This window comes from Mus musculus, chromosome 14 (genome assembly GCF_000001635.26).
Source record: "Mus musculus strain C57BL/6J chromosome 14, GRCm38.p6 C57BL/6J".
Taxonomy (NCBI): Eukaryota; Metazoa; Chordata; class Mammalia; order Rodentia; family Muridae; genus Mus; species Mus musculus.
The window spans coordinates 60,655,258-60,678,213 of record NC_000080.6 but is presented as its reverse complement, the minus strand read 5'-3'; the positions used below and the strand labels follow the sequence as shown (position 1 = coordinate 60,678,213).

Sequence of the window (22,956 nt, the reverse complement as noted above, 5' to 3'; positions counted from 1 at the left end):
CTGGATATAGTACTCCTTTCTCCACTATGTCTGCCCGCCATGACTTCCCACCATGACGATAAAACGGACTAAACCTTTGTGCCTGTAAGACAGCTTCAATTAAATGATTTTCTTTGTAACAGAGTTGCCATGGTCATGATGTCCCTTCACAGCAACAGAAACCTTAAGACAGCATCTTTGTCCCTGACATTCTCTGGCTTCCCCTCTGATGGCTCTCGGCCCTTACAAGGTTTCCTAACACATGTGGAAACCTCCCCCAATTTCCCAGCCCAGGAGACCTGTCCTCAATGCTGCAGCAGATGCAAAACCACGAAGGCCCACACAAAGAGGTGAACCTGTAGCTATTTGCCTGTGCTGTAGCGGGCTCCTGCACACGAAAAGGCTAGACTGCTGTGGTGTTAGCTCCACTAACCTGCTGCCCCAGACCTGTGCATGCTCGCTCCAACTGGCTGTTCGTTAGTTCTCGTAATGGCAGCAATCTTAGCACTACAGGACAGAAGTCATACTCCAAGGACAATGATCCTAATAACAACTTGAGCCCCTACCTGCCCATCTGTCACTGGTTCAATATCTGGCAAACTAGACAGGCACGCATGTCATATAGTGTGACCTATAGAATCATGTTAAATTTCATATAAAAAGCAAAGACAGAGCCTGACATCATTTCTTCACCCCCAATCTGTCAAAGTTGGCAGGATCACTTCTTTTCCAAAAACTCTTCAGGACTACAGTGCTGTGGCAGTCTCTCTGCAAGTGCCCATGGTCCCTCTTAGACCAAGTATCCTGATGCAAGAGAACCTAGACCTAGGCAATAATCACCACCTCGGTTGCCCCCGGCAGTAAGTAGACAATAAGCAGCTCAGAGCCACAGGCAGTAAGGACGCCTGCAAAGACGGCCAAGACTGCTGTCATTCTAGCAAACAGCTTGGGGGTGGGAGTGGGGGGAGGAATGCCTTCTCTGTTGAAGCAGGGTTCCTCTGATTTGCTTGTTTAGCAACAACAAACATCAAATGAGGAGTGAGTTGTTCATTTCCTTGTTCAGTCACACACCAAATGCTTGCTAGGTTCCTCATGCCTGAGTGTAGGCCAAACACAGTGGTACAAAGACAGTGGCCAGCATACCCATTCTAGCCACTTACAGGGTGTCTGGGGGAGGGTATGAGACTAAAACAGTGTGGGTAGTGTCAGGTCCTGAACAGCCTCCCTTAGAAGAGGCACCAGGACAGCTGTCACAACAAACAACTAGAAATTTCAACAGTGTGAAGCAGTGACCCCAGCTAAAGAAATGTAGGTAAGACAAGGTGGACTTAGAGCCCACTCTTAGACACTGAAGCACCCAGCAGGGGCTGGGCAGCACAGAAAATCTGCAGATCAAAAGCTGTCAGGCATCAGTGGAGGCTGCCAAAGCTGCAGGGAGAGACAATGGTGGCATGGGCTTGTGACCAAAGCATGGCTAGAGGTAAGGGATGTTATCAACATGGCCTGATGGCGGATTGTGTGTATGTGTGTGAAGGAGCTTGGCAGGAGACAGGAATGAATCTAGCAGTGGGCAAGGTCCAAAGGGGTAGCCTGAAGACTCGCAGAGGCCATTGGGAAGCAAGTAAAGAAGGGTGGGGTTTTAAATATCCCAACTTGGAAGAAAACCTCAAGTCTTGATGAGTATGGATCCCTGGCAAAGTGAAGGATAATGTCATTCGTCCATTCATTACAAGAGATGCAGAGAAGGCCTCGGGTGAGATTCAACATCCAGGAGAAAACTTCAGTAAGTATGACATCCAAGAACATCGATCGCCAACATTGTAAAGGCCATGCATAACAAGCCATGAAGTCAATAGTTAATAGGGCGACCCCGCTGAGACCAGGAACAAGGCGAGGGTGTCTATGTTCCACAATGTCATTGTAATAATCGAAGTCCAACATAAAACACTTAGGGAAGCAACAAGAATTGAGGAATCAGCCAGGTGTGGCAGTTCATGCTTACACGCTCAACACTTGGGGGTGGGGGAGGGGAGAGCAAGATGATCAGGAGTTCAGGGTTATCCTTGGCTACATAGTGAGTTCACAGTCAACCTGGGTCATTGGAGAACCTGTCTCAAGGAAGGAAGAAAGAAAGGGAGGGAGGGAGGGAGGGAGGGAGGGAGGGAGGGAGGGAGGGAGGGAGGGGAAAGAAAGGAAGACTGGTTCAGAAAAGAACTGATACTGCCCCAGCTTGCAGAACGGCATGGAGAGAGAACTCTGCAGAGACTATAGCCAAAACTGTTAGACTGAATCAACGCTGCTGCGAGGCTGCAGTGGACAAAATCACCACATGAAAATCAACAGCCTTTCCATCTGCTCACAGTGAATCATCTGCAAAGAAATCAAGAAAAACAATCCTATGGCAAGAGCAGCTTTAAAAATTAAACACATTTAAACCAAGGAATTGAATAGAGATGAAACAAAAGATTATTAGTATAAAAACTAATATAGTTAAAATGTTTGTATTACTCAACGTGACCTATAAAATTCCACACAATCTCTACAACAGAAATGGGGGAAGCTCTGAAAATTCACATGCGACCATAAAAGGCTCCCAAACAGGCAAAACTATTTTTGACATCAGACTACCTGACTTCAAATTATATTCAATTATCACAATTAAAACATCATGCTACGGACATAAAAATGGATAGAGAGAGCAACACAACAGGACAGGGAGCTGTCTTAGTGTCTTTTCCTGTTGCTATAATAAAATATTCTAGTCACTAGAAACCTATGGTAGAGAAGGTTTAGTTTAGCTCCTAGTTTAAGGTACAGTCTATCATAAAGGGGAAGCCAAGGCTGGAGCTTATGGCAGCTGGTCATATCACATCCACAATCAGAAACACAAATAATCTGGGGTACCAGCCAGGGAACAATCTCACCCATAAGTAAGATAGGCTATCCCACATCAAGGAATGTAATCAAGACAATCTCCCACAAGTATGCTTATAAGCCCAGCTTCCAGGCAAGTTTAGATTCTACCAAGTTTACAATGAATGCTAGCCATCACTGGATCAACTCATACTTGACAAGGTACCAAAAATGAGGAAGAGATGGTGTCGTTTATTAAAATGGTGCTGCAGAACTGCACACTGCACACGCACACCATACAATGAAGCTGGGCCGAACAGAGTACACTAACTCATCTCAAGATCCATTACAGACTTCAACATAAGGGTTGAGCATGGTGGTAGATGCCCTGGATCCCTGCACTTGGAAAGCAAAGGCAGGTAGATATCTGGGAGTTCAGGACTAGCCCTTTCTACATAGCGAATTGCAGGACAACCAGAGCTTAAACTCACCATCCTACTTCAGTTTCCCCAGCCCTGAGATACAAATGTGCATCACCACATCAGGTTAATAGCTCCTTAAAGCTCAGATAGACACAGGGTCAATGAGGTGGCTCAGTCTATAAATGCACCTTCAGTCAAGACTGCTAACCTGGGTTCAGTTTCCAGGACCCACATGGTGGAGGGGGGTAGGAGTGGGTGGCTTAGCTCTGAGCGAGTGTCAGGAATGCAGAGGGGCTGGAAGAGAGGTTCTCTGCAGGAGACTTAGGCGTGGCTCTGTATGATGAAACACATAACCTCTTTACCCCACAACACACAAACACGCACACGCACACACACACATGCACACACACACACACACATGCACACACACGGTCCTTGATGAAGGAGACAGTCCTTGCTTGTCCCAACTGTTTATTCATAGCTGATGAAGATGCATACAACTTATCAGGGTGGACCAGAGATTAAATACCTTCTGCAGGAAGGGATGCCTTGGAAGGGATGCTCATTGGCTAAACACTCAGGACCCCCAGATACCTCATTAGCATGGAGAACTTTAGGCTCTATGCTACATGACAGCTTGTCATGGTACTCTTAGTGGGGTGTGTTGTAGTCATGTGCTCCTGGACAGGAACCTGGTTGGGAGCTGGTCTGAACTCCTGTCATTTCAACTATGAGTTTTATCCGGGTTCTGAACTTTGCTAAAACCGTATCGGTTCTTCTGGCTGGTGGCATGGTTCACTGCCCCTCACTCTGCACTTAGAAATATCCTTTTCCAGGCAGCTGATTAAAGCTACATAGGTAGCCGGGCGGTGGTGGCGCACGGCTTTAATCCCAGCACTTGGGAGGCAGAGACAGGTGTATTTCTGAGTTCAAGGCCAGCCTGGTCTACAGAGTGAGTTCCAGGACAGCCAGGGCAATGCAGAGAAACCCTGTCTCAAAAAAACCAAAAAAAAAAAAAAAAAAAAAAAAGCTACATAGGCAGTGGGACCATCAAGTATGTCATTTTAATCATCAAGATTCACTGAGACATCAGGGTGCCACGAAGGAGAAAGCCAGGCTAAAGCTACCGGCAGCTGAAGCTTATGTGGGAATCAGCAGCCCCTCTCACTACTCCCCCCATGCTTAACTTATTGGCTAGCATGAGGCAGCATCCACAGGAAGGGAAGGCAGCTCTTTGAGTTTTGTGTTTGTGTTTGCTGGCTCTGCTTGGGTTTGCTCACTGGCTAATTAGTGATCACTGAGAGGTGATGAGATTAACTCCAACCTCAATTCTACAATCATCCACTGATACCAGAAACACTGTACAGAACCAACAGGAACCTGGAGTATCCATCAGCCTTCTCTGGGTGGTTGCCCTGCCCCAAGCTGCCCACTATTTACAGAGAGAAAGTATCAGGTCTTTGATCTTGAAAACTCTCAGTGACTATGGACTTAACAGGACAACACTCACCTCCCTCCAGTCTGAGGACAAAGATTTTAGACTCAAACTTTTGTGGCAGCTTTGACAAAGAGAAGGGGCCCACTTCCCCACTGAACACCTTTCTATAGTGTCTCCCTCTGTAAAGCCAATGAACTCTGTTCCCTTCTAAGACTACCAGTAGCGACAGACTTTATCCATTAAAGGACAGATTGATTGTCAGAGAGAGGAGGAGGAAGGGAGAGACAGATGGACAGGTGGATGGATAGAGATAGACATGATGCTGGTTATACACCATGCAAGAACTATGCAGTTACAGGCATCCCCTAGCTTTGGAACTTATTGTGCTGTAAAGTGAGGCAACTACATCCTGCATTATCACATTTATTTTACAGAGGTAAAAATCTAAGTCCTATGAAATCATATCACGGGCAACGATGAGAGCAGCCATTTGCACCAAGAAGTATGACCGCAGTGTGTTCCCTCTTAATCCACTGAAACTGCCTTCTGAATGACAGGTTCCCCAGCCAAGCCACACTGCTACAGGCTATGAGGAGAAAATCCTGACAGAGCCAGAGATTCCCTTTCAAAGTCACATAAATGAATTCTTTTCATATGACCTGTATGTATGTATGTATGCATATACATACATGTATGCACAGACCACACTAATGCTCACATCCATTTATCATGACTATTCTTAAGTGTTGAACACGTGGAAAAGTTGGAATTCTTGTGCACTGTTGATGAGAATGTAAAATGTTATAGCCACTATGGAAACCACTTTGAAGGGTCCTCAAAAAAAAAAAAATTAAACACAGAATTCTTATTTGTCTTAGCAGTCCACTTCTGGGTAAACTCCCAAATGAACTGAAGAAGGCAGGAGCTAAACCAGGTATCTACAGACATGAGTTTACAGCAGCATAACTTATAATAACCAAACAAGAGACTTGACACAAGTGTGTGTATATGGATGGATGGATATGGGGATGGATGGGTGGATGGACAGAAAGACAGACAGATGGACATACAAACTATGGTGTTTACACAAAATAAAATATTCATCCCTAGAAAGTAAGGACATTTTGACACTTGGATGAACACTTGGCTGGGTGAAAACAAAACAAAACACAAAACCAAGACATAAAGCGGCAAGCATTGCACAGTTGCACGCAGTACCCAATGAGTCAAATGTGTACAGACATGAAATAAAATGGTGTTGTCAGAACCTGTGTGGGCAGGGAGCGCTGGAGTGGCATTGCTTCAAAGATGCAGAGAAGAAAGTCTGGATGGAGATGTGATTGCTGTGAACAGACCCAAGCACCTGTGCATCTGAGAATGCTCAAAACAGTACTTTTATGTTAAACACTGAGATATGGTCTGGCTGAGATGCAACTCATGAAACAATGTTTTTAATAATTCACCAAATTATTAAAAAAATTCCAAACTGTAGTGAATTCATGGAGATTCATAATTCGTTTTGGATACTCCTGAAGGCTGTTTCTTTAGATTTTCCATCACTTAAACACAGTTAGCAACAGAGACCCCAGAAAACTGCTGTGAGAATTTAACAGAATTATTTACTGACAATATCCACCCTTAACTGCTGCTGGCTGTTATCACAGTCAAGACCTATGGTCTGTCTCCACCTTGACCCCTGCTGGGATCCCTGGGTTATCCTAACTCACCTTTGAGCTTCAGTTTGGGGAAATGCAGTTTCCCCACAACTTTCCTGGTACTAAGACCCTCCATTAAACCATGATATGTGCCAAGATCCTGGGACCCATTCCCATAGCAACCAAAGGCTCTGCCTCTGCATGCCTGGCATATTTCCATCCAGATAAACTCCAGAAAGACAGGCCCTTTCTTTGTCATCCCCAGCCACAGCATGCGTATACAGCAGTCCTCACTAAATCGAAGCTCAATAAATACTTTATGGAACTTTCAGGGCCTCTCTGTAAACACCAGCCTTAGATGCCAACAAGGTAAAGTCATTTTTCTGTGGGGAGATGTCAAAATTGTCAGGCTGCAGTAGGTACAGCTCAAGGACAGAGTGCTAAGGTGACATATGGAAGGTCTGTGGCTCCACCCATAGCACTGAAACACAAACCTGTGAATTATCTGTACTTTGTAATATAGAGAATCATTTCCCAGTCTCTTCTCCCACACGCTATCTAGGAGATAAAAGTCCAGTCCTAGAATTAATAGACCCAGTGAATTTAAGCCTCAAATATGACCCTACACCATATATGGGTTTCAGGGAATTGAACTTGGGTCTTCAGACTTGGCAGCAAGCACCTTTTGCCTGCTAAGCGATCTGACCATCTCTCTACCCCACTTCCTGCTTTCGAGATCCGGCCCTGAGGTGATAATAGTAAGGCCTGTGTTACTCGAGTCTTCACCCTTCGTCCACACACAACTGATCACCAGACTCCACACAACAAAGCATGCACACCACGTCAAGTCCTCAAAAGCAGGGTCCAGAAAACTCCTGCCCTTTGTCTTCAGTTGACCCTTGACTGATAACGAGTTAGTCATGAAACAGATTTTATGTAGCTCAGCTAGAGCATCTGAGACTTCTGCATGCAGAATCCTGAGATGTGGGGAAAGCGAAAGGGATGTCAGCTTGACTAATGGTCCTGGCACTGATTTATGCCACACCCACTATAGGCCGGTCCTGATGCTTTGGAGCAGAGGATATGGAGAAGATACGTGGCAACTCCAAGCTCACCTCTGAACTCTTGATGATGGGGATTCCTCCACAAATCTGAGGGAAGTGTCTTGCCTGCGTCCCCTGTTCCTACTTCCTTCTCAGTCCCCATCACTAACAAGGCAATCAGGCATGGCGCTCCATCTTCATCAGTTTCTGTTTCCTACAACAACTGGTGCACATCGCACCATTCACGTCTCCTGGGAGCACCTCACTCCTCAGACTTCATGAAACTTTCTCCCCTTGGATAAGAAGCACACAAAGACACGAGGAACAAATGACGAGCCACTGTGACAGTCAGTCTCTTCAGAATTCTGGAGCTATTCTTTTCCCAAGTCTCCCACGCCCGTCAGCTCATTTCTCTCCCTGACAGCAGCTGAGCTCTTTCCCATTTCCATGGACAGAAACCTTCTGGATTACACAGCACGTGGTCTTTGTTCTCTCAGTCTTTGGTACAGCTGTCTTGAAGCTCACCCATGTTGTAGCAATATGGTTTAGAATGTCAAAATAAGTAACCCTACCATCTTTGGCTCTTGTATCCTTTGATATGTCCAAGTTTATCCTTGCCTTTTAAAAAAGATAACAGGCAAGAATATAAATTGTCCTATTTATTTATTTTCTACTATAATTGTAATTATTATTATTATTATTCCTGGCTTGGAATTTACTAGGTAACCTAGACTGGTCCTAAACTCAGAATCCTCCTGCCCCGGCCTCCCAGATGCAGGTATTACAGATATGCAAACAGGGACCAACCCAACGCTGGTTTGAACAACAGTTTTGTCATCCACATTCTTTCAGAAACAGCCAAAGGATTTTGCAGCTTCAAAATACAACTGCTAGGTCAGACAAACAATGGATTCTTCTGGAAGAGAGATTAGAGCTTCCCTGACACACACGCTGGCAAGAATCAATGGCAGGGCAAGACTGTTTCAGTCTGTGGCTGAAAGCTAAAGTCAGTGATGCTCACAAACTGAACATCTGTCCAGCAAGGTCCAACTTCCCACCTTAAGGAGGGCCCAGTGGGTGGGGTCACAGAGAGGGATATTTTTGAGTTTGAGGACAAATCTTGCACTACAAACCATGGGGATTTTCTCTAATTGTATGTTTCTAAGGATGTAAAACATATCCTCTAAACATATAAACATTGTATCAACAACAGGTGGGCGGCAGGTCTCTCTTTGAGGAGGAGACTGGCATCTCAGATGCCCTCTGGTAATTACTGGAGACCTGTTGTGGCTGGCATTCACCTCTGATGAACCTTAAAACCTTTATTAGTCCCTGTGTCCTAATGGCAACATGTGCGGCAGGCCCGCAACCACTGTCCAGGTTTTACACACAAAAAAAACACTGGTCTTCTTGCCCGACATTGGTCCAGGTTTTGGTTCTAACCCCTGGACTGCCAGGGGAATAAAAAAGAGTAATACCAGCTTTACAGTAACCTCAAGGCAACTGGAAAAGACATCTGTGAAAGTCTCTTGTGGATTGTGTTGCCTGGGTCTGAAATCTATAAATCTGAGACATCTTGCCTGCTCAGGCTTTCTGCTTTTCTAGAATGCAACTTTCAAAGCAGGGTATAAAGATATGATGCTCAGGAGGCAGAGGCTAGAGCACTCTGAGTTGGAGGATAACCTGTGCTACCCAGTGAGACCTTGTCTTAAAAGGTCAAAATATAGGACTGAGAAGAGAATGTAAAGCACTGGCCTTCTTACAGCTTTTGGGTACAGTCCCTGCCCATCATGTGCAAAACCGGGTTTGATGCAGAACCACAAAAACATCAATAAATAGCCACTTCTGATTTTGGAACAAGACACTGTAGGGACCTGACATTTAGTTCAGTGAATAGAAGCAAATGAGGTGAGAAGAGAGGGAAGAGGGAAGGGAGCCTGGAGGACTAGAAGACAAAGCCAGGTTCTGTTCTGCAGTGCTCGGGACTCAACACTGGCCTTGTGCATAGCAGGCAGACATGGAGTCTCCCAGGCATCTGTGAAGAACTGGTTCTGAGCGTCTCCCTCACCTGGAACTGAAATCCACGGATGCACAAAGCCTTTATGGAAACCAGCCCAGCGTTTGCATAGCCCAGATCCACTGTCCTGTATCCTTTAAATTGCTCCAGATCACTGCTCACACAACATCACTGACGAGTGTAAATGCTCGTCACACTTCTTTCAAAAATGTTTCCAATCTGCAGCTGGCTGGATCTGAGACTATAGAATCCAAGAGATATGAAAGCTAACTTTGTGCTTTTCAGAGGATGCAGCCCAAGAGAAAACTCTGCTTCCCCGGAGACCTTATGCCCTTGGGAAAAGAATCAATGTCAAGTCCTAAACTTCTTAGTAATTCTGTTGGTATCAATGGCTACTCTTTACTCCTAATTAAATTAGCCAAAGCACACGGGAGAGGTAATGGATGGATGGATGGATGGATGGATGGATGGATGGATGGGTGGATGGATGGGTGGGTGGGTGGATGGATGGGTGGATGGATGAATGGGTGGATGGATGGGTGGGTGGATGGATGGATGGATGGATGGATGGATGCATGGATGGATGGATGGATGGATGGATGGATGGATGGATGGATGGATGGATGGATGGATGGATGGATGGATGGATGGATGGATGGATGGATGGATGGATGGATGGATGGATGGATGGATGGATGGATGGATGGATGGATGGGTGGATGGATGGGTGGATGGATGGATGGATGGATGGATGGATGGGTGGGTGGATGGGTGGGTGGGTGGATGGATGGATGGATGGGTGGGTGGATGGATGGCTAACCAACACTAAACCAGAACAGTAGAACTGGTTTATCAAAGGGGATGTCATTCTCCAGCAGAGCATACATTATTATTCTGACTGGCTACTTAACTACGATTTAGGAAGATCATAAGTTAATTTGTGGATTTTTCTTTTTGTCCCCTAAAGGTGCAAACAGTTTCTACCCTTCAGAGAAGATTGTTGCAAAAACTACGGTTTTACCTACGGGACATTTCTCAGTTTGGTTTCCAACTTGTCAATATTTTCAAGTCTTTCCGAACAGAATAAATAAATCTCTTGAATGATTCAGGAGCCAACCTCAAACATCCTGTGGAATCCACATTAAGAAGTTACGTAAATCTCTGACACATGTTCATGAAATGCTTGCTGGGAAGCCACGTAGTAACCTTCTGGAATCTGTACTTTGACTGGTGGAGTCTCCACTCAATCACTACTGGAAGCTTGCACGTTCTGTCTTTACAGTATTTCAATTGAGACCATACGGTGGCAAAAATGTTTGTCACTATCCTCTTTATTTTTCCATGAATCACACAATTGTTAAAAACCAGTTGTGGATGCTTTTTAGAGACTAGAAAGGTTAAGCCTTAAGTCTTAAAGCGGGCAATAAATAAAATCGTGATTTTCCAGCACGCCAGGGTCGCTCCTCCTGCCCCTTCCCCCTCTGCCCCCCTGCTCCCTCCGCCCCCCACCCTCACCCCCACCCCCTTGGCAGGAAGCTTGCCCTTCACGTCAATCATCTCTTCCTTTTCATTCACATTGGCTCTTTACCCAATCCAATTCCCTACCTGAGAAATCAAATCTATCTGACATTTTCTTCAGAAAACCGACCACACATATTGAGAACACTGAACGAGACCATTCTGCACATAAATAGGCAAGGAGACAACAACCAAAACCAAATGAATTTCAATCTTCACAGGACTCTTAAAAATATCACCACCAATATAAATGGTTCCCATGTCTCTCAGTGCTGGGAATCAAGTCCAGGGCCTTGCCGATGCCAGGCAAGCCTGCTACCCCAGCTACATCCCCAGCATAGGGGTAATTCTCAAAAGCCTCTTTTCTTCTTGTTTCCATTTCTGAACTGCCTTTGTATCTTTTTGCCTCTTTGGTTTTCCTATTTATTAACCTACTATAATATATTACATGGGCCTGTTTAGCTCTGTAGCTTTAGATACATTCTTTTTACTTGTTCATCCCCCAGAGCCCCAATGCTCATAGATGTAAAAGACCAGGAACAGCCTAACAGTTCTCTGGTCCATTGTGACTACAGTTACCTTTTACTACATATGAGGTCACCAAGTCCTAGAGACCTACAGAGGGGCCCAAGGCCACACACGGTGGGGTAACAAAGCCTGACTTCTTCTCCACCATACAACAGTGTCTCTCAAAACTCCTCTCGTTCTGCACTGTGATCTGATCATGCACAATCCCTTAATGATGCTTAGAGAGAGGAAGTGGGCATCTTGGCCAGAGGCATCCAGGAAGTGTCAGAACCGCTGGCAGTAAAACTGTCGCCCTCGGTGATTTACTTGCAGTTTCACACTCTGCCTTCAGAACTCTCAAAGCATCCCTGTGTGCATCCACTGTTTCCTGTGCACCTGACTTCTTAGACCACATCTGAGCGATGCCGCTTTGTGCATCATGCATAATCCAAGAGGCCAGACAGCATCTTTCTATCTTAAGACATCTAGTGCCTGGATCAATAAATACTTAAAAAGTATTAAGTGAATAGATAATGTGAAAAGAATACTAAACATCTTGTTCTGCATAAAGAGCATTCGCGATGTGTTAGAGAAATAGCTATTTTTATTTGATGCGATGAAAGTTGTGGTCTTACCATTAAAATAAATAGTACTCATTATATGCATATTAAATTTATGAGACAATATAAATGTCAGTGAATTCTAAAAGACTGGAGAATGATACATAGAAGAATATTTACTTACAACAGGTCACTTTATGTTATGTCTGGGGCCCTGTGGGAGGGTGCCTGCGTCTAACCACCCTTATGGAGGGACTTCACAGAAACACCACCAAAGTACTATCTAGCAACCCCTACCAATACCTGATATGAGAGGCTGCTAGGAAACACACCACCCCAGAGATGTTTTTACATGTTGTAACCTGGACAGAGTTTCTTCACTCCTCAGTATTAGCATTTACATTTACGGTTTCCCCAAACAGTGGTCATGCTAATAATATGTCCTTAGCCACTGTTGTGTTTTACATTTTCAACAGATCCACAAATGAACACAAAATTTGCAAAGTATCATACTCTCCAAGGATATACCTACAGTCCTACAGGTTTGTTAGTCATAAAATCTAAAGGATTTCTGAAGCTCATGAATGCAGCCTTCCCCGTCTTGGGCTTTTCTAGCAATCTGTAAACAGGTGTTAATGTGTATCTACATTAACCAAGGCTGAGCTCCCCTTGTTCTTTCCAACCTCGGTTTCCAGGAGAGTAAAGGGGAGTGGAGCCAACAAATCGGTAACTTGAGAGCCAGATAATGAGAAATGAAAACCCACCTTACAGACAACCGGCACCAGAGCAGGAGCCTGTCACCATTCTCTACAACCTCAAGTGTTGCCCAGGCTGGGGAGGAGTCAGAACTCTCTCGCCCTCCTGATGCAGATGTCAAAGGGTGCCACCACTTCAGGGGAAAGGAGAGAAGCCGGTAGGTAGGTCCTCAAATACACAGCCACCAACAACACCCCTTCTAAGGATTGACTCCAGAGAACTAAAAACCTATGAACACACAAAAGTGCGTGTGTGTCGAGGTTTATAGTCGTGTTATCCACGATAATAAAAAAGTAGAAACAAACCAAATTATCTACTGATGGATGTTCGAATAATTACGGAATTTGTCCACAAAACAGTATTTTCGACTATAAGTCGGAAGTGCTCACATATGCTATACCACAAAGGAACCTGGAAAATACTGTTCCAAGGAGAAGATGCTAATTGCAAAATGCCGCACACGGTATGATTCTGTTCGCATGGTGTGCCTAGAACAGGCACATTCAACGCAGTGGAAAGTAGATTAGGAGTTGCCAGGGCAACAGCTCAGCTGCAGAGTATAGGACACATTAGAGGAAATCCTTGTCCTACCAGCTGAATTCCAGGACCAAGTCAACTCTGGGGGAGGGGGAAGTGCTCTCTGAGATCCTGCAGGGAGCCCACTGTGCTGTTACTAGTTAACTTCCAGGTTTGTATAAACCAACTTTTAAATTCTGTCTGAGGAGCAGGGTGGGCAGGGAATCATTAATCTGCAGAGTGGCCTAAGCCTGGGGTGACCACATCTGGGAACACAACACACCATCCTAGCTCCCCAGCTACTTTGTCTTGTCTCTCTTCACACTGTGAGCTGCGCTTTCCCACCGGCGGTTCTCCACAAACCCAACAGCCTACTGAAATGAGTCTGGGAGCTTTCCCAGAGAGCTTCTATCTCACTTCTTAAAGACCCAAGAAAGAAGAGTTTCCATTAAATTTAGCTGCACGAACAAGACCTCCTGGTGCTCACTCAATCAAATAATTTAAATGGTGTAAAGTTTGGGATGTTTCTAGTAAGAAATTTAAAAATCTATATATTGATGAGTTATCTTTCATACTTTGTCATGTAATCATGCTGTTGTAGCGCCGCAGTCCTGAGTCTGGGATCCCTGGTCCAAGAGGCCTTTCAAGGTCTCTGGGTGCAGCTGCTGGCCTCATACACAGAAGAGAAGCAAGAACCAGTGAGACATAGTGACACTATTGACCCTGGGACTCAAAAATGGGAAAGCGGACCTGGGACTTGAGGACAAGAGTTAAGTATTTTGTATCAACTCTTCAAATCCCTGCCTGTCTTGGGTGTTTTCAGAGTTCTTATAACTAATTCCCTTCTTGACTTATCACACTGTATTAGCATCCCTGTGTGGATTGGGGAGTGCTGGTCTACACTGTCAGCGTGGCTGAGTTGAGTGATGTTTACTGAAGTTCGCTTCTGATGTGCCTGTGAAGGTATTTTCAGAAAAGACTAAACATAGGCTACGCCATCCAATGGTCTGGGGGCCAAGACGGAAAAAAAGCCTGTGAGAGAAGACACCCAGTCCATTAAGTGACCTCCAACTCCTACACCATGCACCTGCCAATGCTGCTGTGCCTTGCTGACCTCAGACCCTGGCTTCTCTGGCCTTTCACGGTGAGTTCAACAGCAGCAACTGTCCGGGAAGCATCCAGGCCTTCAGTGCCAAACTAGTCTGGCTTCTCAGACTGAACGGCCACCAGGTTCTCAACCTCTCCAGTGTGAGGACAGCCACTGCTCAGTAAATCCCTGTATAATATGTAACTGCACAGTAAACGTAGAGGCCATGGGTTCTGTTCCTCCGAGGAACATTGATTCCCACACTGCTGGTCACATCTACTGTGCTTTACCTGGCAACTCCCCATACCTGGACTGTTTGAAAGTACGGCTTCATCTCTTAGCACAGTGCCTGGCACACAGTGTAGCTCCATGGATCGTTATTGAGCAGCTGAGTACACAAGTGCTCAAACTCTCTGTGTTACTTCCTTATTCTCCTGGAAGGCCTGGTGCACTCTGTCAAGTCAAATGGACTCTTCGGGGAGAATCCAGCTGCCTTGCCTGAAACCTCTGATGCCGTGGCTACTGATCCTCCCCTAGCCATGCACGGCATCACCCTCTGTGAAGCCTTTCCACCGGATGCTAATCCTCCACCCCTTATCTTACTGTTTTCTTTGCCCATTTGAGAGTCAAAAAAGCAACCTGTTTCTGCAGGGACTGATGTGCCTTGGTGGCCACTATCACGTATCCAGCTCCAGGTGCAATGAGGCCCGTGAGCCAGGAAAGTCTCCAGCAGGGCTCACTCTTATACTATTTACACCATATAAAGTCTAGATGGTCTAACCATATAGACTCCCCCCCAACCTCCAGTTTTTGTTGTTTTTTGCTTGTTTATGATTGTGTGTTTTTCTCAAGATAGGATTTCTCTGTGTAACCCTGTCTGTCCTGGAACTCACTCTGTAGACCAGGCTGGCCTCCTACTTAGAGATCCACCAACCTTTGTCTCCCAAGTGCTGAAATTAAAGGGGCACCAACATGCCCAATAAAAACCTTCTCTTACACACACAAACAGCACCTTTCACCGTACCTACTGCCCTGAGAACACAAATACTCCTCCACTAACCATGGGGTTATATCCTGAAAAAGCCCACATTGTAAGTTGGAAAGGCCAAGCTGAAAATCACCTAACCTGCTGGGCATCCCGCACTGGAGAGCAGAAAGAAGGCTGTAGGGATCAAGGTTTCTTCCTCATGATTTAGGGACCGACTGAAAGAAGTGAGCACTTCTGCAGCCCAGCAAGGAGAGAGAAAGCTGGCCACATGACACCCAGGTTAGGGAACAGCCAAACTGAAAATCTGAAGTTACTACCACTGAGTGTGCATTGCTTCTAGACCACAATAATGAACACAAGGCCAACCCAGCAACAACAGCCCTGTCTTAACAAACTATCACAAATCAAGAAACGATCATCTTCTCCTGGAGTCACCTATCTCCAATCTACAGTCCTTCCGTCACGCCCTCCTGTCCACTCCTTGTCACTCTCTATTCAGAGCTAGGTCACTTCTCAAGTCCGATTCCAGGCTTCAACTCTCTAGTCCACCCATCCAATGTCCTTAGTTAAGACTTCCTGCAGGGCCCTTTTCACAGATCTGTGACCAATGTCCCTCCCTGGAGAAAGCTCAACCCTCGAGGTCTTCATCAATGCAAAACGGCCCTTGCCTGTAGGAATCCTCAAAAACCACGAGAACGCTCATCACAAGGGAGGCCAGTACTGTAGGTCAGGTAAAACAAACACAAATGGGTCTGGGAGAGCAATGTCTGTCCCCTTGACTCCTTCCACTACTGTTTCATGGAAAACCATGCTTTTCCCCATGTAGTTTCCTATAAGATTCAAGGTCTGCCAGCATGATACTTCATCATGCAAGTATGATCAGGAAATGGATGAGACTATCTCTGTGCTCTGGAGCTTGGGCAGGGAGTGTCCTTTGTAGGGACCTCAGCCCTAGTGAGCGGAGGGAACAGCAGACATTAACATCAAGAGCCTTCATGTGAAACACATACTAATGACCAGGATTTCAAGTCTTGACTCAAAAAAGACAGAGCAAAGTGGAGGACCAGTGCTGGGAGTCATCTATGGTTAAGAGGAGCTGCCCAGAGATGGAATGGTTGGAGGAGGGTTAGAATAGCCAGTGTCGCCTCCACCGAGTAGAATGGGAAGAAGGGTAGAGAGCCTCACAATGTCAAGGGCTGCAGAGAATCAGTATGTCCTAAGTAAAGGTAGCTACTATACAAATGGAGAGACCACTGTGTAGTCAGAATTGCTTTCCTACTCTGCAGAGGCAAAGACCTCTAGGATACACGCCTGGAGAGGCAGCTGCATCCCATGCTCCTGTTAGGCTCCCAGAAAGAAAAGAGTAGAAAGACACACAGGACAATGACCGTGGGTGAAAGGAGCTTAGAACTGCAGTGCAAAGAGCACTCGCAAAAGACAGTACCTGACAACCAGTGGCTCTGCCTACTTCTCTAAACTTCAGCAATGACCCAGGCAGATAATGTGTAAGCCAAGGAGAGCTGGCCGTGTGAGTGACATATAGGGTCTAATAACTGATGAACGGGGGGGGGGGGGGGTGAGGGGATACTGCCTTGGAAGATGCCCCTCCTGTCAGAGTGGTTATATGCAACCTGGTGTTTTCTGGAACAGCCTCCTCCAGTAGGACGAACAGAGGTCTCCTCACTGGTGCTGCTCGGGTTGTATAAACCTACACTATACACTACAAAGCTGTGCCACACTCACCCCCACTAACCAAGCGGCATGTTAAGTGTCACTGTACAGAAAAGACACCAGGCTCATGATGAACACACCAAGTAGCATTTCCCAAGCACAGCCAAAGCCAAATGCACTCAGCTTCCTTGGTCTTCCTTCTTCTTCCCAATGGGTGGATGGCTTCAGTAGCTTCAGCTCTCCTTCCTAACGGGTGCAGTGCAGCACGTCTAAAGCTTGTGTTCTCCTGCAGACAACTGGCAGGCCTGCAGCATCGCCATCTTTCTTTAGCTCCCAGAGACCGAAGGTTGAGAAATTCTCAAAGGTTAAAGCACCAGGCCTGACAATGGTGACATGATTCAGACCCCAAGGACACTGTGGAGTCGCTTTGGCTGGAAACTTGGCTCGGACAACATCACGGGAAGGTTTTGCTTGTGGTTTTGGTTTGTTTGGTTCTAGCACCGGGGATCCAATTGGGGCCTCAAGTGTGCCAGGTAACCTCAACCACTGGGCCACACTCCCTGCTCAGCAGTCTGTATTTGGGAGTAGGTGTGTGTGTGTGTGTGTATACATATGTGTACATATGTTTGTTTGTATGTATTTATGTGATTGCAAGCACATACATGTGTTTGGTGACATGTGCCTCCAAGAGCCAGAAGACAACCTCAGTTATCATTCCTCAGGAAATGCCATCTACCTTTCTGAATGTGTGTATATGTGGGTGGGGTGTATTATGTATATGTGACTGGGCTGTGTGGACATGTGCCTGAGGGCGTGTGTCTGTGTGGAGGCCAGAAGTTGATCTCAGGTGTCTTCTTCCATCAATCTCCACCTTAGTTTTTAAGACAATCTCTCACTGACCCTGGAACACACCAAGTCCACTAGGCTAGATGGCCAAGGAGATCTGGGGTTTCACCCTGCCAGCTTGGGGGTTACAGACATACACCGGTGTGCCCAGCTTTTATATGGGTGCTAGAGATCCAAACTCAAGTCTCCGTGCTTACACAGCAGGCACTGTCCTGACTAAGCCATCTCCCTCACCCACCCACCCCCACCCTTTTTTTTGAAACAGGATCTTCACTGGCCTAAAGATCTACCTCCCTCACTTCCCCACTGTTGGAGTTGCAAGCATGCGCCACTACCTTCTTGCATAGGCTCTGGGGACAGAACTCAGGTCTTGGAATCATCTTCCTACTTGAGCCACCTCTCCAGCCGCTTCTGTTTCCATTCGGTTTTGGAATCTCCTGGAGTTGGTTTCTCCAGGTCCTGGAGAGCATTCCCTCTTCTCAATGCTTTTCTCTGTGACAACTTACCAGCCCTAGCAGGTGTGTGGCATAGATCACTGCACTTCTCTGACAGGCCGAGGTACTTCTGTAGACATGGCTAACTTTAATTTGCTGGCACAGCGCCCACTTCTCCCGATGCTACTCCCACACCTGCCAGCTGCTCTCCGCTTCTTCTTTGCCCAACTCCACCACACAGCAGATGGAGGAAAATCCCCTCCATACGGTGTCCTTAAACAGGGTGCAACGTCTACATTTTCTCATCTCGTAGCAAAGGGTAACATTTATGTGTCAGCTTGGCTAGGCCAGGGTGCCAATTCGTTTGGTCCAATGCCAGCCTAGATGTCCCTGTGAGAACACATTAAGATGTGAGTATCAGTAAGTAGACTCTGAGAATTGGTTATCTATCCTTCATGGTGTGGTGGGCCTCATCCAATCAGAGAGAGGACTGAAGAGGAACCACGGGCGTCTTCAGCACAGGGAATCCAGCCTGGGACTACTTGTCCTGGCTAGTTTTATGTCAACTTGATATAAGCTAAAGCCATGTCAGAAGAGAGACCCTTATTTATGAAAATGTCTGTAAGATCCAGCTGTAGGAGGCCTTTTCTTTATTGATGGAGGAGGGCCCAAGCCACTGTGGGTGGAGCTATCCCTCGGCTGGTGGCCCTGCTTCCAAAAGAAAGCAGGCTGAGCAAGCCTTGGGGAGCAAGCCCATCCCTCCATAATCTCTGCATCAGCTCCTGCCTCCCGGTTCCTGCCTTGTTTGAGTTCCTGTCCTGACTTCCTTCATTGATGAACAGAGATATGGAAGTGTAAGCCAAAGAAACCCCTTCCTCACCAACTCGTTTTTAGTTACGGTGGTCTACTGCAGCCATAGAAACCCTAAGATATTATCACTGGTGTCCAGACTCAGACATCAGTTCCAGCCAGGAACCCCAGTCTACTGATCCACCCTGCTGGCTCTAGGCTTGTGGGGGTCCTAATCACAAGGTTACTTTTCAAAGCTGAGCAGCATTTCTTTCTCTCTCTGTCTCTGCCTTCCCCCACCCCCGTCTCTGTCTCTTGACATCCCCCCCCCCCACTACCACACACCTTGCTGAATTTTGTTTTTAGTATAGAATAGAGTTTTTATTCAGGACATGGGGAGGGGAGTCAAGAGGGTAGTAGAGGCAGAGAAAGAGGGGGGAGGAAGAGAAGAGAGAGCGAGCGAGCACATGGCAGGGGAAGGGGATGGGGAGAGAGTGGGAGCAGGAAGGCAAGAGCAAGAACAAGAGAGAGGGGAGGGGGCAAGCAGTCCCTAAAAGAAACTTTTTGAGCACAGATCTGCATCACACTATAGTTTAGATAGTTGCTTCCTCATACAGTTTGTATAAGTGCTCCCCATTTGTTGGAAACTTGATCCCAGAGTAAGGGGACTGGAAGTGTTGGGGTGTGGAGGAGGCTAATGCAAGTTCTAAGGCCATTAGGAAGTGCGCCCTTAGGAGGGCTTAAGGCAGCGATTCTCAACCTTCCTTGCGCCGAGACCCTCATGTTGGCGTGACCCCCGACCAGAAAAATATTTTTGTTGCTACTTCATAACTATAACTTTGCTATTATTATGAAATGTAATGTAATTATCTGATATGCAGGATAGCTGATATTCCAGCCCTGTGAGTGGGTCATTTGACCCCAGAGGAGATTCCACCAACTGGGTGAGAACTACTGGCTTAAGCTACCCTTTACCAGAGCCTGACCAGTTCTCTTGACAGAGATGTTACAAAAGTCTGGGCCTGGCCCCACCCAGTCTCCCTGGCTTCCCTCACTGCAATCCACTGATGAGGTGAATCAGCCCATGACTCCTCACCAGAGGCCCTATGCTGTCTGGACCTCCAGCCTCCCAAACTGTCAGCTAACTAAATTCCTTTTTCTTTGCAAGTAGTCTGCCTCAGTCGTTTTTATTGGGATAATGGAGAAGCTAATACACAGCTCGGGTAAGGATTCTGCATCACAGACTTGCATCATAGGCCAAATTATTAAAATGCTTATATGGCATTTCCTTGGGGCCAAATGTTGTATCTTTCAAATATAACTGAACTGTGTTCTGACTTGAGTTCCCTCTCCACAGCCTATCTCATGTTTATGAAAATATTCCAACACTTTAAAAATCCCAGATAAGGATACACACTATCTGCCCACACGCATACAACCTACAGACTAGTTTTGGTGGGGAACTCTGACTAATACATGGGTCATGAAAGAGAACTCTTACTTATGCATATATATTCTAAGTTAAATCAAAGCAGTTGGATACCTTCAATAAATGTATCCTTTGATTTCTAAAATACCATGCCTGTTATATTAAAATCAGTGATTTGCTTAAGGTTACTGAAATGAGACCTTGTTAAAAGACATTAATAATCATGATGTCAAAAAACTTATACCAGGCTACTAATGGATTTTGAGTTAAAGGAGCAATTACTTCCAGGGGTAATACAAAAGTCATAACTTCATTCAGCTCTTTCAAGCCTCAATCCCTAATTTTCAGCAAAAGCTTATTTCTTAGTGAATGGATCTCCAGATAGCTTTAGAAAAAAAAAATTACAGCCTTGAGCCAGCAGAATCTAAATTACCGGCCCTTAAGAATCATGCTCACAGCAGTATTTTGCTAATAAATAAAATCCTTCGTGAAGAAAACCTTCCATACAGCCAGCAATAAACGTCCCTGGGTGTCTTTCCTGCGCAGGAACAAAGCATTTACTGCAAGGCCTTTGGTGGCAAAAGTGTCATCTGCTCAGCTCCACAAGGGTTTCAGGGTTGCGCGTCAGAGTTATTAGGAAAAGGCTTCTCCGAAAACCCACGAGGTGGAGGGATCCCAAACTGGCAATAAACACACTTCTGAAGCAGGTCCCCCGGAGAAGCACAACAGAAACCGCAGGCTTATCTGGGTCCTGCTCTGGATGACTTCAGCGACCTTCACAGATGACCATGGCATCTGCTCGGGCACCGAAATAGCCAAGCAGGGGTGGTCTTCTAGGTCGGCCAGTGGACTCTAGACTCAGAACAATACTCACTCCAGATCCATTCTCCTATCTGACTTCCCTGAACATAACTAATGAACAATATTATTTAAAAGCAACAAACTGGGACTAAAGGCGGGCAATGGTGGCACACACCTTTAACTCCAGGACTCTGGAGGCAGAAGAAAAGGAAGACGGATCGCTGAATTTGAAGCCAGCCTGATCTACAGAGTGAGATCCAGGACAGCCAGGGCTACACAGAGAAAATTCCTGTCTTGAACATTTCAACAAAACAAAACAAGCCAGCAACAAGCTGGGACCATTCTACACTTTAGGTTCTTCATGATGCCGACTACAGTAGGTATGGCTTCATTTGTGGGCCAATCGCTAGGCTGGGGAGTCCAGACCATGAAATTAACAGGGATTTGAACTTTGTCCTGCTCTGAACACAAAATCCACCAGTATGTTTTGGAAGTCTGTGCTGCTGCCTGGCATTAAGTTAATATATAACAACATCCACACATCAGAGAGAGAGAGGGGAAACCAACAGTTTAAACATACACTCTAGGGAAACCAAAACTGGCATTAACTGCCAAAAAAACAAATCAACAAAACCCATCGACAATCCTGGTGTTCAGGAGACTCCATCTGTGCCGTCCACGCTTCCCACGCATGTGCAGTTGTTTGCTGGCAATGAGATGGTCCTGTGCCAACAGTTTGGTCCAAACTCCACCCACTCAGCGAAGCTTAGGCCCAGAGTTGCAGGGACACAGCAAAGGGATCTGGCTGTGTTGGAAGAGTATCTCGAGTGGTTCCCAGAGAACACTCCACATGGCTTTAACGAGGAGTTCACAAAATAACTCACTCTCGGTCAGCACTGAGGCCGCCACACCCCTCCGCCACACCACTCTGACTACACGCTTACTCCCCCATTAGCCCTCACAACAGCCAAAGGCTTTTCTGGGTGCCCTTGAACCCTCTGCTTGCTTCCATTTCCCTGGGAATAACAATGTCAGATCGGATTACTGCATGTGTTTAAGAGCTAAAACAACGCCGCCGCCGCCACCACCACCACCATGTCTCAGGACACTTCTGGGCGTTATTCTTGAAAATAGTAAATCAGCATTAGAATGAATACCTTCCGTATTTCTGGCACCAGCGTAAATGAGTCCACCTCTGGGTCTTCCTCTCATAGCCCGGATGCACCAACGAGGCAGGCTGCTACTTCAGCACAGAAGATTATGAGGTAGTTAAAAAAAAAAAAGCCTTAGTTGTGCCTCCTTGAAAACTGTTTAGCAAGAGTTCCAACATTAGGACACTGCTCTTTTGTGTGTCAACTTTAAGGAGCCATGAGGCTCTCGACTGCAGCTACTAGCTCTGCTACCTGATCCTGGTGGACTGAGAGGGCAGTTTCCACGGGGAAATCACGGAAAGTGCCAACTGTCCAGAACAATCTTGTTCTCAGAACATTTGATGTGTCTGTGACTGAAAAAGAATCCATGTTCAACTGATAAGATTCTGTACTCCAAAAAACAGGGCCCTCCTACAGAGCATCTAAATATGCAAATGGAGCAAAAACAGGTGAAAAGATTACACTTAGGAAGGTGTAGAGCCCTGGCAATCTTAAC

The 22,956-nt window shown here is 46.1% G+C and overlaps 1 protein-coding gene across 7 annotated transcripts in view; it reads right to left on the bottom strand.

Annotated features, from left to right (window-relative positions):
* The window catches only part of Spata13 (spermatogenesis associated 13), a 279,389-nt gene that overhangs the window by 86,343 nt on the left and 170,090 nt on the right, over positions 1-22,956 (bottom strand). The window contains exon 1 of one of the 7 annotated variants that reach the window (XM_017315973.2): positions 18,363-18,382. The exons of the other annotated variants lie outside the window; for them this stretch is intronic. The gene's annotated coding sequence lies outside the window, so the exon portion shown is untranslated. Of the gene's footprint in view, positions 1-18,362; positions 18,383-22,956 lie in introns of those variants that run through there. 7 annotated transcript variants of the gene reach the window in all.